Source organism: Zingiber officinale, chromosome 8B (assembly GCF_018446385.1).
Source record: "Zingiber officinale cultivar Zhangliang chromosome 8B, Zo_v1.1, whole genome shotgun sequence".
NCBI lineage: Eukaryota > Viridiplantae > Streptophyta > Magnoliopsida > Zingiberales > Zingiberaceae > Zingiber > Zingiber officinale.
The window spans coordinates 29,065,093-29,084,299 of NC_056001.1; the positions used below are offsets into that span (position 1 = coordinate 29,065,093).

At 37.9% G+C, this 19,207-nt stretch overlaps 1 pseudogene; it reads right to left on the reverse strand.

The window, feature by feature from the left end:
- Nucleotides 1–18,639: 18,639 nt before the first annotated feature.
- LOC122018172 lies at nucleotides 18,640–18,811 on the reverse strand (annotated as a pseudogene).
- Between the last annotated feature and the right edge of the window lie 396 nt (nucleotides 18,812–19,207).

Consider the following 19,207-nt stretch of genomic DNA (forward strand, 5'->3'; position numbering starts at 1 on the left):
GGCCACCAAAGAGATCACCAACAAGAGAATAAGAATTGTTATCTCATGAGGCCTCCCCTCCCCTTCTTTTATATTACTTGCTCAAGGCAAATAAGGGAAGACTTTTTACAAAAATTAAAATCTTCCTCTTGTTTTTCCTTTTCCCTTTTAATTTTTCCTTTTCTTTTCTCTTGATTGAATCAATCATCAATCATGATTTGATTTAATCTTTGATTGGCCAACCCCTTGCTTGAGCACCAAGCAAGGGTGGTTGGCCACATCATCAAGGAGAGAAAAATAATTTTTATAAAATTTTATAAAAAGAAATCCTCTTATAAAATTTTGCCAGCTCTCTTTCCTATTGTGCATGTTAAAAAAAAAAGAAAGTTTTAAAAAATTAAAACCAAATTTTAAAATTTAAAACTTCTCTACTAAAATTTTCTTTTTTTAACCATGATTACAAAATTAAAAGATTTAAAATGATCCGGTGGTCAAGGCAGAGGACCCCATTGCGAGGGATCAACGCCACGTGGAGATCAAAGGGCCGGGGGTCCACCGGAGAAGGGTGAGCCGACCGGCTCACCGGACTTGGGAGAAAAGGATAGACCGATTGGCCGACCGATGAGCATCCAACAGTAAAAGGTGCCCTGACAGGGATCGGGGTTCCGACGCTCAGTTGAAACAATAGCTAAGAGCCGAGCGGAAGGCCTAAGAGAAGGTGACATACTGCTAACAGTCCTTACGTAGCACCCGCCCGGAAGTCTCCCCGGCGTCCGGACGACACTCTTCGTCCAGCCGGCCGGACGGACGTCCCGACCTGTGGTGTATAGAGAAGGACGAACATTTCCTGATAGCTGTCACGTCCTATGGCTAGGCCATACCCCGAGTCTGACAACGAGGTGTTCTGTTGTCCCATCGAAGACGTGATTGGACAGTAGCAGTATGGCGTCAGGTAAGCTTTCTGACAGACACATACCGAGGTATGGGCTGCGGACACGTACACGCCTCGGTGGACGTGTGGGAACTCTTTCATCGCCCTATATAAAGAGCCGCATACTTCGCCGGAGGTACGCGTGGAACTCCTTTTGAGCTACTTTTTCCACCACTTGCTTACCTGACTTGAGCGTCGGAGGGTCGCCGCCGGGAACCTCTTCCCGGCCCGACTTCTATGCAGGTTCGCCGGAGCTTCGTGCTACCAGTCGAAGATCCACGTCAATAGTCGGAGAGTGCCCCGTGCCCAGCGTCCGTTGGTTCAGCATTCGGATAGGATCATAAAATTTAAAACTTCTCTTCCTTTTTTCTAAAACCATGAGGATGGTTAAAAAAGAAAAATTTTAAAACTTTTAAACTTTCTTTTAAACCATGTGGTCTAATTCAAATAAGGAAAGTTTTATATTTTAAAACTCTCTTTTAAAACTTGTAGTTTTCTACAAAGAGAAGATTTTAAAAATTCAAAACACCCCCTTATATTTGAATTATTGTGACCGACCCCTTTGCATAAAGCAAAGCTCGACCACCTTGAAGGAATTTATAGCCAGCCCTTAGCTTGGTCACCAAGCCTTGGGCCGGCCCTTCTTGAACATCAAGATGAGTTTTCATTGGATGGACTTGAGGTTTTAATGAGGCTACGACAGGGACCTAGAGGAGAAATTGGTTTTGGCCTTCTGATGAGCTTGAGTATCCCGTGTTCGCCCCGAACACACAACTCAAGTTCATCAACAATAACTCATTCCACTAGAGAGTTATTGTTGCACTACCACACCAATCCCAAATTACATTTATGGGCTCCTTCTTATCATGAGTGTATCAGTCTCCCTGTGTTTAAGATAACGAATGTCCACTAATTAAGTAAGTTACTGACAACTCACTTAATTAATATCTAAGTCCAAAAGTAGTACCACTCAACCTCATTGTCATGTCGGACTAAGTCCACTTGCAGGATTTAGCATGTCAATCCTTATGAGCTCCTCTTGGGGACATTCTCAACCTAGATTACTAGGACACAGATTCATTCTATAATCAACAACACACACTATAAGTAATATCAGGTTGAAGAAGCTCTAGAACGTGCTTTAATTAATGAGCCTCTTCTTTTATATACCAAACTCATTTTATAGGGACTATCCACCTTAAAGTCTATCCATCATTAACAGTTCATCAATGTTAATGAGCCAGATTATTGGATCTACGTATTAAATCTATATACATTTAATCCAAATTCTCTTTATATACATAGAAGCATTAGATCATTTAATTAAGTTTAACTACTTTTGATCCGGCAGTAAGAATGGGAGTCCCCATTTAGCAGAGTCAACGCCACGTGGAGGTCGAAAGGTAAAATGCCAACCAGAAGCTTGGCCGAGCGGATAATGATGGTGACGACCGGCTGAAGCTTCCGAGCGGAAGCAATACACCCCGGCGGGAAGTCGGGGTTCCGACGCTCATGATGAACAGTATAGTAGTGCCGAGCGGATGGCCCGCTCGGCCGAACAGTCCAGAGCACATGACCAGGAATACCCCGAACGGACGTATACCTTAGTCCGGTCGGACGTGATGGGACTGCCGAGCGGCATGCCGCTCGGTGCGGAAACAGAAGGGCTAGAATGACAAGACAGAAGATTATGCTATCTCATCAGAAGATTATGCTGTCCCATCAGAGACGTGCTCGGACTGTAGCAGTAAGGAGTCAGGCAAGCTCCTCAGACAAGCCCATACTGGGTATGGGTTGAAGACACGTGTGTGCCTCGGTGTATGTGCATCAGCCTCCTCAGAGCTCTATATAAGAGCCCGCAGACTTCGCCGGAGGTATGAAAACTCTGATCTTCGAGCTATTTCATCGTCTTCTTCTTGCCTGACTTGAGCGTCGGAGGGTCGTCGCCGGGGACCCCTCCCCGGCCCGACTTCTGTGCAGGTTCGCCGGAGGTCTGTGCAGCTGGTCGGAGAAAGAGGAGATCGCCACGTGCCCAGCGTCCGTCGATTCAGCGACTCGGACAGGATCAAATTGGCACCGTCTGTGGGAACGCGCCGGTATCCGAGCGGAATAGATGGACGAGGCTGGATGACCTCACACCGTGATGCTCTCCCAGGAGAGGTCTGACGCTCTAATTGAGGCAAGAGCAGCTAAGCTCGTGGAGCAACAGAAACAGAAGGCTCAAGCTGAGCGGATAGCACAGCTGAGCGGACCGACCGGAGCAACAGGCGAAATGGGGGTCCGACCGGCTATAAACATCCGCGCCGACGAGCACCGTCATTAAAAATCGAGAGCCGCGCCGACCGGCTATAAACATCCGCGCCGATGAGCACCGTCGTTAAAAATCGAGAGCCGCGCCGACCGGCTATAAACATCCGCGCCGACCGGCTATAAACATCCGCGCCGACGAGCACCGTCGTTAAAAATCGAGAGCCGCGCCGACCGGCTATAAACATCCGCGCCGACGAGCACCGTCGTTAAAGATCGAGAGCCGCGCCGACCGGCTATAAACATCCGCGCCGACGAGCACCGTCGTTAAAAATCGAGAGCCGCGCCGACCGGCTATAAACATCCGCGCCGACGAGCACCGTCGTTAAAAATCGAGAGTCGCGCCGATCGGCTATAAACATCCGCGCCGACGAGCACCGTCGTTAAAAATCGAGAGCCGCGCCGATCGGCTATAAACATCCGCGCCGACGAGCACCGTCGTTAAAAATCGAGAGCCGCGCCGACCGGCTATAAACATCCGCGCCGACGAGCACCGTCGTTAAAAATCGAGAGCCGCGCCGATCGGTTATAAACATCCGCGCCGACGAGCACCGTCGTTAAAAATCGAGAGCCGCGCCGACCGGCTATAAACATCTGCGCCGACGAGCACCGTCGTTAAAAATCGAGAGCCGCGCCGATCGGCTATAAACATCCGCGCCGTCGAGCTCTGACGTTAAATATCGAGAGACGAGCCGACGTCTATAAACGTCCGAGCGGAAGGATAAGGCAACGTACGACCGTTCGACTCGCTTATCAAAAATACTTCGACAGAAATCCCCTTTCGAGCACAAGAAAGGAGGGACGATGGCGTTGACGGAGGCCGTAATTACCGCCTCATCGGCCGAGCGGATAATGATTTCCTGGAAGAGCCGTTCGGCGAAACAATAGTCCAGTCAGTCGGACTAATCGCCTCCTTCGACTAGACTTGAAGGGGAGGCAAGTGATCCGGCAGTAAGAATGGGAGTCCCCATTTAGCAGAGTCAACGCCACGTGGAGGTCGAAAGGTAAAATGCCAACCAGAAGCTTGGCCGAGCGGATAATGATGGTGACGACCGGCTGAAGCTTCCGAGCGGAAGCAATACACCCCGGCGGGAAGTCGGGGTTCCGACGCTCATGATGAACAGTATAGTAGTGCCGAGCGGATGGCCCGCTCGGCCGAAGGAATAAAGTATCAACACTGCGAACAGTCCAGAGCACATGACCAGGAATACCCCGAACGGACGTATACCTTAGTCCGGTCGGACGTGATGGGACTGCCGAGCGGCATGCCGCTCGGTGCGGAAACAGAAGGGCTAGAATGACAAGACAGAAGATTATGCTATCTCATCAGAAGATTATGCTGTCCCATCAGAGACGTGCTCAGACTGTAGCAGTAAGGAGTCAGGCAAGCTCCTCAGACAAGCCCATACTGGGTATGGGTTGAAGACACGTGTGTGCCTCGGTGTATGTGCATCAGCCTCCTCAGAGCTCTATATAAGAGCCCGCAGACTTCGCCGGAGGTATGAAAACTCTGATCTTCGAGCTATTTCATCGTCTTCTTCTTGCCTGACTTGAGCGTCGGAGGGTCGTCGCCGGGGACCCCTCCCCGGCCCGACTTCTGTGCAGGTTCGCCGGAGGTCTGTGCAGCTGGTCGGAGAAAGAGGAGATCGTCACGTGCCCAACGTCCGTCGATTCAGCGACTCGGACATGATCAACTTTAATGATAATTAATTGTATATACGTTGATCAAATATAAGTCCACTTTATAAAAATTAAATCTATCCATGTGAACTCAATCCTACAACATAGCCATGACATATATGATACATCATGTCTAGATGATAATTAGTATTTTTGAAAAGTGACCATTGATATTGTATATCAGTCATTGAGCATCTATTCTAAAATAGATATATATACAACAAAATATATATATATATATATATGAATTCATATGTTGTATCAAATTTTCACTTGCTTATTATTGAATATTTTATTATATTAGAATATACTAATATGTCCTTATCATTGATCTACCTAAAGTTATGTCAATTTAATGTCTTAGTTAAGTTCAAGAGTGAATTATGATATAATAACTTTGATTTTAACAAGTTTTATTATGAAAATCAACTCTTAGACATCGCTACTTGAGCCATGACCCATGCCTTTTAATTATTGAATATAAATTGATTATTGAAATGCGATTTTTTTTGTCAAGACAAATAATATAATTTATTTATGACACTTTTAAAAAGATATCATCAAAATTATGATGAAAATTTTTTAAACCACACATCTAAAAGTTAGTTTCACGAGGATTTTCTAAATTGTCTTATTTTTTTGTTTTACTCAATTATTTTAACATTTTTATATAATCACCACTCAATTGATTGAATTAATTAATTTGATATTAATCTTAGTGAATTGATAATCTATGGGTAAAAATTTAGATTTAAAACTATTAATGTGAATGGAACCTTTAAGAAACTTATTCACACTTAACATTTTCATTTTAACTAAAAAACAAACATTTTCATTTTAACTGAAAGGCACGTTCAATTTTTTTTAATTTTCCAAAAGCACGCTATACTTTAATTTTTACCAAAAGAGCATACTTAATTCTTAGAATATTCTTCTTGTATTTGAGTCCTAAATTTAAAGAAAAAGTTAAATTTTTTTATTCAAATCCAACCAACTGAGTGAACCAAAGAGGATCAATAAAAAAAATAATAAAACTTAATTATTTAGTTAAGGAGTTTCATAAAAATCATTAATGACATTAAAAGTTTTATTTTTTTAAAAAAAAATTATATTATTAAATTCATAATGATCTTGTAAATTTATCTATATTTTTTTTAAAAAAAGAAGAAGATTAATAAAAATTAAATAATAAAACTCATAATTATATCTTAATTTTATTTTACTTTTACTTATTTTCTTGTAGTTAGATGTTAAATAGTACAAAAAAATAAAAACATATAGAATTTTTTATTAACCTTCTTTTATACTTTTAAAACTTTTAAATTTTTTATTAAAGATCTAAAATAAAAAATAAGAGATTATTATGAGTTTAATACTATAAATTTTTAGTCTTTTATAATTTGGGATTGAAATAAATGAAAATGATTTAGGAATTAAATACGTCCTACTATAAAAAATTAAAATATAATACATCGTTTGATAAATTCAAAAAACAACTGAGTGCACCCTTTAAGAAAATGCCTTTTTTAACTAGCATATATATATATATATATATACAGAAGTGCTCTCCTGCGGAATGTTTGGTACGGAACGATGCGGCGCCGTTGACCTGGACACCTGCGTCAAATAAGTTGTTAAAATGGCTTGGTGAGAAAACTCGTTCCTCTCCTCCCGCGATCTAGGGTTTCCCGTTGCTCACCCTTCTCCGCCGAAGCTCCTCCCTCACTCTCGCCGCCTCCCTCTCTCGTCGAGCTACAACTCTTTCTCCGCGGCGCCTCCCTCTCTCGCGACGAGCACCACCTCCTTCGCCGCGGCGCCTCCCTCTCTCGCGACGAGCACCACCTTCGCCGCGACGACTCCCTCTCTCGCGACGAGCAGCTCCTTCGCCGCGACAGAACGCCTCCCTCCGCGCCGAGCTCTCTCGCTGCAACTCGTGACTCTCCTCCCCACCGCAACATCCTCTCAGGTTGCCCTAAAATTCTCCAAACTTAATATAATTTGTTCAAGTATTCGCTATACTTTTATAATTTCAATCAATATTTGAATTTGATACATCAACCTTACCGAAGCAAAATCGTTTGGGATTTTAAACATTTCTGTGTATTAATTTCTGTTAAACATACCTATGAATTTGATAAAAATCTGTCGTGCTTCCTGCGGTAGATTGTTTGACATTTGTATTGTTTCTGTTATTTTGCTTCTGTGATATTTGTGGTGTTAATCAAAAATTTATATTAATTGTAGAGATTTAAATTATTGTTTCTGTGATTGTTTGACTTAAATTTCTGTGTATTTTGCTTCTGTGACATTAAATACAGAAGTGTTATTTTGCTTCTGTAGAGATTTTGTTGGCATAATTTGTGTTGTAAATTTGTTTATGTTACATATGATAAATATGTTTGAGAATGCTCTATGCAATTGATTTTAGTTTAATGCAATTGATAAACTCTATATTTTAGTTTTATTATGTTTGGCATAATACTATGTAAATCTGTTACATGTGAAATTTCTTTGAGATTGAACATTTCTTTTAAACATTTCTGTTTTATATCGGCAGGAAAACCAATTATTTTGCTTATGTGATTTTTGTTTTAGAAAACTGTTAGTTTGCATCTATTATTTTGCATTAGAAATTTCATAATTTGTGTTGCTCTAGAAATTGTATGATTTGTTCCATCAAGTTTAGAATTTAGTGACTCTGTCAAGTTATTTATCTATTGTCAAATATAATGCGAGGGCGCTCAGAAATGGAAGAAAATAGAGCTGATGATCAAGAATTTATTCCCCAAGTTGCAGATGATCGAAAACCAAAAATTGGAATGGAATTTGCATCACTAGAAGATGCATATTTGTTTTATAACCAATATGCACGAGAAGCTGGATTTAGTACAAGGAATAACACGATCAGGAAAAACAAGATGACAAATGAAGTGACGTAGAAACAAATTGTATGTTTTAAAGAATGGCATACAGATCTAATGCGGAACAAGAAACATGCAAACACTGATCATCTAATAGGGGAAAGAGCACATGGCGCAGTTAGAACAGGTTGTAAATCAAATATTGCATTTGTCAAGAAACAGATGGGACCTAATTGGGTTGTCAGCAACTTCATAGAAACCCATAATCATCCACTCTCAACTCCATCAAAGGTGCATTTGCTACGCTCGCATCGTAATGTTTCGACAGCAAAGAAAACATTGACAAAACAATTTTCAGAGGCCAATGTACCAACTTGTCAACAAATGTGATTATTAGAGATAGAGTATGGAGGCCCTGAGGGGATTGGTTGCACAGAAAAAGATATTAGAAACTTTGAGAGGACTCTAAGGGATGAACAAAAGGGTATTGATGCCGAAACACTAATTGAGTTATTTGCATCTGAGCAAGAGAAAAATTCTACATTTTTTCTTTGATTACGAGACTGATTCAGATAATAGATTTAGTAGGTGTTTTTGGGCTGATCATGTATCAAGAAGGGCATACAGTGTATTTGGTGATGCAGTTGTATTTGATACGACATATAACACCAATAAATATGGTTTGATTTTTGCACCATTTGTTGGATTTAACCATCATCATCAGACAATTATTTTTGGTTGTGGGTTTCTAAGTGATGAGAAAGTAGAGTCTTTTGTTTGGTTACTTACAAAGTTCTTAGAAGCCATGCCTAAAGGTGCACCAAACATTATCATCACTGATCAGGATCCTGCTATGACAAAAGCTATTGCACAGGTTTTGCCTCAAACAGTACATCAATATTGTTTGTGGCACATATTGAACAAATTCCCAGATAAATTAGACCCTTTGACTTTTCGAAACCACTATCACAGCATAAAGAATGTCATTACAAATTCTACAACACCTGATGATTTTGAGAAGTCATGGGAAGAGACTATCAAGTGTGCTAACTTAGCGAATAATGATTGGTTGTCCTTGATGTATGAATTGCGACACAGATGGGTGCCAATATATTTTAGTCATGTATTTTCTGCAGGAATGTCAAGTAGTCAAAGATCTGAAGGCTCACATGCATTTTTCAAGAAATATGTCTCAAATAAGAACTCATTAATGGATTTTATCACCCACTTTAATAGAGCACTGAGACACCAAAGACACAATGAGTTGGTTGTGGACCATATTGATATGAATGAACAACCCAAGGTTAAGACAACCTGGCCAATGGAAACTCAAATGGTTAAGCTGTACACAAAAAAAAATGGCTAGAGTTTCAAAGTGAAATGACCGAGAGTCATAGTTATTATGTGCAACAGACATTTACAGGAGCTACCTCAGCGGTTTACCATGTGATGAAATTTCAAAGTCCTTCTTCCTCAAAATCAAGAGTGCTCACGCATGACAAACAAAGGGACTACATATCGTGTAGCTGCACGAAATTTGAGTTTGAGGGCATTCCATGTAGACATATGTTAGCTTTTTTTCGTATCAACCAAGTGTTTCTTTTGCCTGATACGTATATACTCAAACGATGGACACGAGATGCAAAAGTTGGCGCAATATATGCTTTAGGGGAGCAAAATGTTATTGATGATCCAGATTCAGAAAGGTATTTGATGTCGAGGCACTCGAGGTTGTCCTATAAAGCTTCAGTATTAGTTGATGATGCATCTATGAGTAATGAGAGGACAACCTTCTTGGATGAACAATTTGATTATATCTACAACAAAATGAAAGAGATGTCCATTAGTACAACATGCAATGATAGAAGTAACAAAAAGAAATCCATTGATGAAGGTCTTGGTATTAGTGATCCTTTTGCAGTAAGAACTAAGGGATGTGGAAAGAGATTGAAATCTTCAAAGGAAAAATCAACCTCAAATTCTAGGCTTTGTCATGGATGCGGACATCGAGGAGTGTCACATGACAAGCGTAACTGTCCAAATTTACAACAAACGTATGTGTCATTCTACATTTCTATTATAAGTTTACTTGCAAACATAAATTTATTTTATTACATTCTGTAAATATGACAATGTGTCAATTAGCAGATCAACTGAAGATACTAATCTTAATAGTGTTGACGACATATATGAACCAGATTTAGGATCTATAGCAGGTACTATCAAAGTTATAATTTATTAAATTGCAGTGGTTTATTCAGAAAATTAAATTAATAAATTATCTTTATTATTGCAGGTTCTAACAACATGCGCTAGGATGTTAGGATGCTTGCATACTGTCTTTATTTGAAGAACCATGGTAGTTTTAGTAGAAAAAATGCCCTTACATGAGCCATCCTCCAAGTCCTTGTTTGATATGCATGATGTTGAATTTTTCAATCTGTACATATTTACTATGCATGTGGTAGTTTCATACTTTTATCTTGTTGTTACTGCAGGTTGTCTTTTTTTGTTGGTTTGCATTGTCTGGATGGTTGTTCAGACTTTTATCCTTGCTACTTGGATCTTACTATTTGCTACTCCTCTTCTCATGGGAGCACTTGCTAACAATTTTGCTATTCAGGTAATTTCCAATTGCATTAAATGTTTGATGTTTGTTTTATATGTTAATTATCCTCCATTGAGTTTTGAAGTGACAGTGCATTTCTCATATTTAGTGTCTTAACAGTCGATGATAGAATATATAGATGCTTTTTGAATATGTTAGTTGACCACTTGCAACAAAAGTTACTTGTGTGAGAAGGGACCAATCTATGCATTTATATTGTTACAAGTGGACTCACTGATCCAAGTACAACGTATGGACCTTAATTGGGGATAATATTGTTTAAAATTTGAATATTGTTTCTTAGAACATCATAATTATTCTATCACCATGGTAAATATGTTGATCTTTGTCCTAAAAGGTTGAGGTTTTAGGAACAGAATAAGTATATATTTCGTTGTTACTAATTAAAGTGCAAATTGTTTGACATACTATTGTTATGAAGTGATTTCAACCTTATTTTTACTGCACTTCTACTAAAAATTAGTATCATAATAAGTTCTTTCCTTTTACAAGGTACATGTCTTGCTTGCAAGAGGAAGTTCATGGGTTCCCCGATTTCAGATGATTAGTTGCACAGGTTGCGACAACATTGTATGGCAGCCTACACCAGACATGTCCATTTGAAAATTTCTATGCGCCAAAGTCTTTTGTACATGCAATTTACAGACATGATCTTACAATTCATGTAATGTAAAATGTCATGAGTTACTGGCATGATATTGATACAAATGGTACATGTTGATACAGCTAGCTACTAGCAATTAATGTTTGAGTTTTTGTTTCCTTTGCCCTGAAAGTTACTAGTATGAATTTGTATTTCTTATGTACAAAATCATAAGCATGTATGAGGTGGTTGCTTGAATATTTACCTCATTAAGCGTTGGCCAAATATGATGGTGAGGATGTAATTCTGAAAAGGTTGTAATGCAGCACATATAATTTTCTAGGGAATTTTTTCCCTTTGTCTTATTTTCCCCTCGTTCCTCCGCGTACTGGATTTGGAAGTTTTACTGGAGACACTTCTACTAACCTCTACACTTCTACGAATTTCAGTTACTGTGACACTGATCGGTCTACAGACCGATCAGAATACGAATTTCAGACATTGATCGGTCTACAGACCGATCAGAAGGTTCTGGATCGTACTGATCATCTTCTGATCGGTCTACAGACCGATCAGGAGTTCCCTGATCGGGCCGGGGACCGATCAGGTCAGTCTGGTACGCAGAGGGCTACTGATCGCCTTCTGATCGGTCTACAGACCGATCAGAAGGTTCCCTGATCGGTCTACAGACCGATCAGAAGGTTCCCTGATCGGTCTAGGGACCGATCAGACTGATCGTCTTCTGATCGGTCTACAGACCGATCAGGAGGTTCTTGGATCGATCCAGGGACCGATCGGTTCCTGATATCTTCCGATCATTTCAATCCAACAAATAATCAGCAAACATATGTCGGTAAAAGACTGGTATTGAAAGCGACACAAACATATGGAGTTTTCTTCATTATTGAAGAAACCTTGCATTAAAGACTTTGGACAAAGCAAAATGCTTCGGTTAGAAAAGGGAGAAAATGATGATGCATTTCTGTGAACATTCTTTTATACGTTTGCATCTCTGACCATCCAAAATACTAGTGTACAATTTTAGTTCTTGGTTTAACATTGAAAATTTTGAATGTAAATGGCAAAGGCAAAGATTTCAAGCTTAGGATCAATAATAGGACCATCTTGAAATTGTAACCACGAAACAAAACAAGTTACATAAGAAAACAAGTTACACCACATAGAGTTACATCACAATGTCAAGTAACATCACAACACAAGTTACATCAACCACATCCACATCATCACAATCCAAGTACATACAATTACCATGATAACAATTCTAAATTTCCTATTCAATGAAAATATTTCATCACTCAACTGCATAGTTGCATAATTGTTGTTTCCATCATCCAAAACATCGTTATAATCAACTTCACCATTGTAACTAGCACATTTCTTTAATTCACTAATCTCCAACTTTAATTTTTTGTTATTCCACTTCAACTCATTAATAATTGTCTTACTTCTTTGTGATGGTTCTGGATCATGCCATAAGAAAAAGCCACATCCTCTTTCCTGAATTTAAAAACAACTTAATCATCACACAATAATTTAAAAACTCACAACATCGTGTTAAGATAGCGAAAACTTACTCTATATTTTGGACATGAAAAAAATCGCCTTCCTGGATTTGATTCGGTCCATGATGTCTGGAGAATAGCTCGTAATCCACAATAACATAATATGTGGGGAGCTTCACATTGCTCGTCATTCATACGCCGTCGAGCGGAAGATGATGATGATGAAGAACCAACTGCCATGAATTTTCTCTAATTATACCTGAACAACACCAATATGCGAAAAGACATAAAATCATGTAAAACCTACTCCATAGACCATAAAGTTATAAATGCTGGAGATATTCAACCTAATTAGATCAAATTAGGTCCCAAGAAACACTTACAAACAAATCGACATATTATACATATTAGTTCTCTCACAATTCAAGAACAGCAAAGAAATTTCACATGTAACAGATTTACATAGTATTATGCCAAACATAATAAAACTAAAATATAGAGTTTATCAATTGCATTAAACTAAAATCAATTGCATAGAGCATTCTCAAACATATTTATCATATGTAACATAAACAAATTTACAACACAAATTATGCCAATAAAATCTCTACAGAAGCAAAATAACACTTCTGTATTTAATGTTACAGAAGCAAAATACACAGAAATTTAAGTCAAACAATCACAGAAACAATAATTTAAATCTCTACAATTAATATAAATTTTTGATTAACACCACAAATATCACAGAAGCAAAATAACAGAAACAATACAAATGTCAAACAATCTACCGCAGGAAGCAGGACAGATTTTTATCAAATTCATAGGTATGTTTAACAAAAATACACAGAAATGTTTAAAATCCCAAACGATTTTGCTTCGGTAAGGTTGATGTATCAAATTCAAATATTGATTGAAATTATAAAAGTATAGTGAATACTTGAACAAATTATATCAAGTTTGGAGAATTTTAGGGCAACCTGAGAGGATGTTGCGGTGGGGAGGAGAGTCGCGAGTTGCAGCGAGAGAGCTAGGCGCGGAGGGAGGCGTTGTGTCGCGGCGAAGGAGCTGCTCGTCGCGAGAGAGGGAGTCGTCGCAGCGAAGGTGGTGCTCGTCGCGAGAGAGGGAGGCGCCGCGGAGAAAGAGCTGTAGCTCGACGAGAGAGGGAGGCGGCGAGAGTGAGGGAGGAGCTTCGGCGGAGAAGGGTGAGCAACGGGAAACCCTAGATCGCGGGAGGAGAGGAACGAGTTTTCTCACCAAGCCATTTTAACGACTTATTTGACGCAAGCGTCCAGGTCAGCGGCGCCGCATCGTTTCGCACCAAACATTCCGCAGGAGAGCACTTCTGTATATATATATATAAATATATAGAGAGAGAGAGAGAGAGAGGGAGAAATGTCATGCTGAACCATTATTTACGGATTGCTACGGACTAAATGCCATATCATTATTTTATTATTTTTTTATAAAAAATTTTCTCTTTCTTCTGTTGTTTTTTTCTTCTGCTTCGTTCGTTCTCGTTTCACCGAGAAGCAGTTCACCGCGCCACCCGCCACCCGCCCTTCCACCGGCCATCTGGCCGCCTCCGGCCGCTTGGACCCACCCACACTATAGGCCAAGGGGTGAACCCGTCGGGGATCGCGGCTGCTGTCGCCTGCCCACCGCCGAGTTGAGAGGGGATCTAGTCGCGCCAGATTCCGGCGAGATCACGGCCGGATTCCGGCGCGATCGTGGCCGGAATTTGGCGCGATCTCGTCCAGTCGCGAGCGCGTCCGGAATCCGGCCGCGATCGCGCCAGATTCCGGATGCTATCGCGACCAGAATCCAGCGGGATCGCGGCCGGATTCCAGACGCGCTCGCGACTAGACGCGATCGCGCCAAATTTCGGCCATGATCGTGCCGGTATCCGGCCGCGATCTCGCCGGAATCCGGCCGCGATCTCGCCGAAATCTGGCACGATCGCGTCCATTCGCGAGTGTCCAGTGGCGAGCGTCCAGTCGCGATAGCGTCCGGAGTCAGCCGAAATCGCCCCAGATTCCGGTGGGATCGCGACCGGATTCCGGCGGGATCGCGGCCGGAGGCAGTGGGTCAAGCGACCGGCAGACAGGCGGGTGGCAGCGGCGACGAGGCGCGGTTGCTTCGTTGCAGCGAGAAGAAGAAAAAAATTAAGAAAGAGAAAATATTGTATTAAAAAAAAATAATATAATATGACATGGCAGTTGGTCCGTAGCAATCCGCAGGATAGAGTCCGTAGTATAACAATTCTATTATATATATATATATATATATATATATATATATATATATATATATATAACATACGTGTGAAATGGATCTGGTTTAAATCTATATATATATATATATATATATATATATAGAGAAATCTTCTCCTGCGGTGCATTTCTCGCGGTTTTGGTGCGGTTGCTTTCCTGATCGGTCTGGTGACCGATCAGGGAACCTCCGCTTCTCCCGGCGTTTGCCGGTGATCGGCGTTTGACGCTGGCGGAACACCCCTCAGCCGGATCACAACCGGATTTCGGTCGAATTGCGGCCGGAATCCGACCGGATCGCGGCCAGAATCGGCAGCGTTGCGTCTGCTAGCGTCGCGGCGAAGACGGCCTGATTTCGGCAGCCATCCGGTCGGATTCCGGCCGCGATTCGACCGGAATCCGGTTGTGATCCGGCCGAGGGGTGTTCCGCCAGCGTCAAACGCCGGGAGAAGCGGAGGTTCCCTGATCGGTCCAAAGACCGATCAGGAGGTTCCCTGATCAGTCACCAGACCGATCAGGAAGGCAACCGCACCAAAACCGTAAGAAATACACCGCAGGAGAAGATTTCTATACATACGTGTGAAATGGATCTGGTTTAAATCTACATCAATTAGGTTTAATTAATTTGAGTGGTCAATTTAATTATTAAATTGCACTAGTTCACGATGTATCATATTAATTCAATTGGAGTGGGGACCTAGCATAAGTGGATGACAGTCCAATGCATAAAGGATGGTGTGATAAAAAAGATTCATTCGTTTCCGCATCCTATTAATTATTAGTCTCTAGATCAACATAAAAAAGATAAATTATAAATAATTATTAATCATTAATATAAATAATCAAGATATGAAAAAAAATATACTCGAACACGTTAGACTTTTAACCGTGAGACCTGTAGTTACAATTCTTATAATGATCTTTGGGTGGGCAGATAGGGGCTGAGCGTAATTATGTTTTTTTTTTCCAATATTAATTCAATTGGCTAATTTAATTAAATATTGATTCGACAATTAGTTCACATTAGACATTACCCTTATATGTATTGTTTATTTATTATTTATGTGACGAAAATATTAAATTATTCATTATGACATGTGAAAGGAAGTCATATGTGTATCACGAGGAGACTACACAATTTCCATATTTTTTTCTTATTTGTCAATTCAAAAGTCAAAGGAATTTATTGATGAATCTTCGATAGTATCTACAGGAATCTGGAAAATGCATGGATGTCGGTATGTGTATGACTTGGTGTAGTTCTTATCTATAAAAATGTTTGTTTTAATAAATATCGAGATTAATTTTTAATAGGTATAAAATACTGATTAGATGTGATCTTTTTCATATATCACCTCTCTACTCTTCTTACAGAAATGTGGAAAGATTATAAAAAATTATTTAAGAAAAAGAAGTCAAATGACAATTGTATAATTGTTATCGAAACATTTATTTATATTGTGATAGAAATAAAGGGCAAACTTTTCACTAGAAATCGTATATTATCAAATCACGGATGCTTATTTATTATTATTTTATTTAATATTTTATAATTTTTATTTAATATTTTAATTAATTTAATCTTTACTTTATTTATAATTTTCAATTAATATATTAATAAACTTATGATTTTTAATTTAATTAATAATTTTTATTTAATATTTAATTAACTCATGAACTCTAATTTAATTATAGTCATTTCTTCATAATTAATTACTGCCCCGCTTATGAAAGAGCGTCTTTAAATTTTCATTACTACTCGTAAATTATACATCTTAAATCTTAAATCTTGCATTCGCAATGATTATAATTTTCTCTTCAATTTTTCATTCCACAAACTTGGTTAAAAACCTTCCATTGAAAATGCCTTTATGACTTTTTCTTCATTAGGTTTTAGGACATCTTCAATTGCTAAACTCTAAATGATCTTTTTTTGTACTCCCCAATATATCATATTAAAAATATAAAAATTTACTATTCTCTTCACTATCAGTAAACCTCCATATAACTTTTTTTGAGTCCTATATTATCAAATCACAAGAGAGGCAGACTCCCCCTTCATTTTTTTTTTCAACCTCTTGACTCTTGCCCTTTTCTCAAAAGAAAAAAAAATCTTCTTACTCCTTTAGGTTGTGATTTGTGAAGGTACCACACTTCCTCTTATTTCTCTCCTCTTTTAGCCTTTTGGAAATATATATCATATTATTTATTGTTTTTTATTGTTAATTGTTAGTTTGATGTTTTTGAGTTTTCATCTATTTTGATAATAAAGATTTTAAATCTTTTCTATTATTTTAAATATTTATTAATTTTATCATTCAGAATTGATTTTAAGTATTATTATTTTTTGACATATGCTTTTATTTATTCGGTAAGTTATATGTAATATGTTAAGATATTTTTAAGACAATTAAATATTTATGAATCATCATCTTCTTAAAAAATTGATACGGATCAGTTTGCTGAATGTTTTTTTATGAAACTTGTGTTAAAAAAATCTGAAAGATTTTCTAATAAACTTTATATTGGTTAAGATGTAATTCATCTTCCATTGGATTTAGGATTAAAACTTAGGATTATGAATTATGAACACAATATATGTGAAAGAGTTTGAAGAAAATATTATCTAAGAGGCTCATGTTAATATTTCAACTTTTTGCTAGTTTTTTAATTAATATAAATTATATTTTATGATTTTATGTATATGAATTGTGTCCCTAACTAAAATTTATGGTCTAATTTAAATCACATATCTTTATTTTTTTTAAAAAAAATTAATATAGTTATGTATAATTTTCATTTAATATATTTTTTTGGCCCACCCACATTCTCAAATTAGAGAAAAAACAACTTTGAGATTTCATTACTATTTTTAAAATCAAAACCTTAAACTTTGCGTTCACGATAATTCAAACTTTTTGTTCAATTTTTCATTTCACACCAACCTTTCAAAAATTTTAAATTGGAGCTGCATCTTTCCCTTTTTTTTCCTTGATCATGTCATCACTCATCAACACCATGTGTTTATTTCAACTATCTAAAATTAATAGTCATCCGTAATTTATCTTTTCGATATTAATTTAAGAACGGACTGACAAAGATATTATAGGTGAACAAATCATCTTTTTACCATCATATATATCAATGTTCTTATCAATCGGAATCTGAACCCTTAATTTTGATTACTTTTACAATTTAAAAACATTTTTAAAAAAACGAAAGAAGGGAAATGGACTTTGATAGGGCAAAATGAATCGTCTCTTTGTTGCACTTTTTTACATCATTATATATTAATTAATTTAATCCATCCAAAACTTTAATTGTTAACAAATTCCAAAACTCTTTGCAATATGAGAGTAAATTGTATTAATTACTTTTGACTGAATTAAATTGGCCAGCAAAATTTTAATTGATTGATGTAAAAGTTTAAGCTAAATTTATATATGACTAATTCTTTTTGTGTAGTTTTTTTTTTATAATTTAAATGTTCGAGTTTTGCACGATTAGTTGCAGAGATAGACGACCTTTTGTATGATTCACGCACAACCTATCCTTTTGTGCTTTTTAATTCCTCATGTTATAAACTTCTCAATCATGTAATATAATATATAAATATACATAAATTTATATTTTAATCTATAAATTAGACTTAATAGGGATCCATCATGTCCATGTAATTGTACAACCAAGGACGAGAATACACCAGGTACATGCAATAGTGTAATCAGGACAAAGCTAAGAATTTCATATAAAGAGGTAAGATATATATGTTTATATTGAGGGGAAGTGATCATTGAACCATGTCGTTTCCTCCCATTCACCTCTTTCACTCCTTATTCATATACCCCATATATTTTTTATACTTAAAAATTGAGAGAGATGGCCGCCACCATCGTCCCCCCTTTGGTTCTATCCGTGAGTACAATTCCAACAACAAGCTATTGTAATGGAATTTTCTTTATAAAAAATTAATTTAATTTTTTATATCAAATATTAAATTGATAAGAACAAATATTACAATTGATATTAGCTAAAAGGCGGAGAAAAACATGCTTTCTAATGTTATTGGTCTAATGTATTTATAGAAGTTTATCTCTTCGTGGTGTTATTAATCTTATAATATAGGATTAAAGAGAATCATGATATTACATATTCTTTATATAAAAAGGATATTAACGTAATTTTATTTGGAACAGTTAATTAGTAAAGAGTTTAGATTGTTCAGATTCATAAAATAATAAGATAATGTATTTAGAAACATGTAAACCACGAAACATGCAAGTCCCATTTGATATGAATTCAAACTCTTTCGATTATCAAATTTAGTTAGGGGTGTAATCGAGCTGAGTCAAGCTGAACTCTTGAATATTTGAGTTTGACTTGTTTATAATCGAGTCGAGCTCGAACTTTATTTAACGAATATGTTCATAATTCATGAGCTTATTCA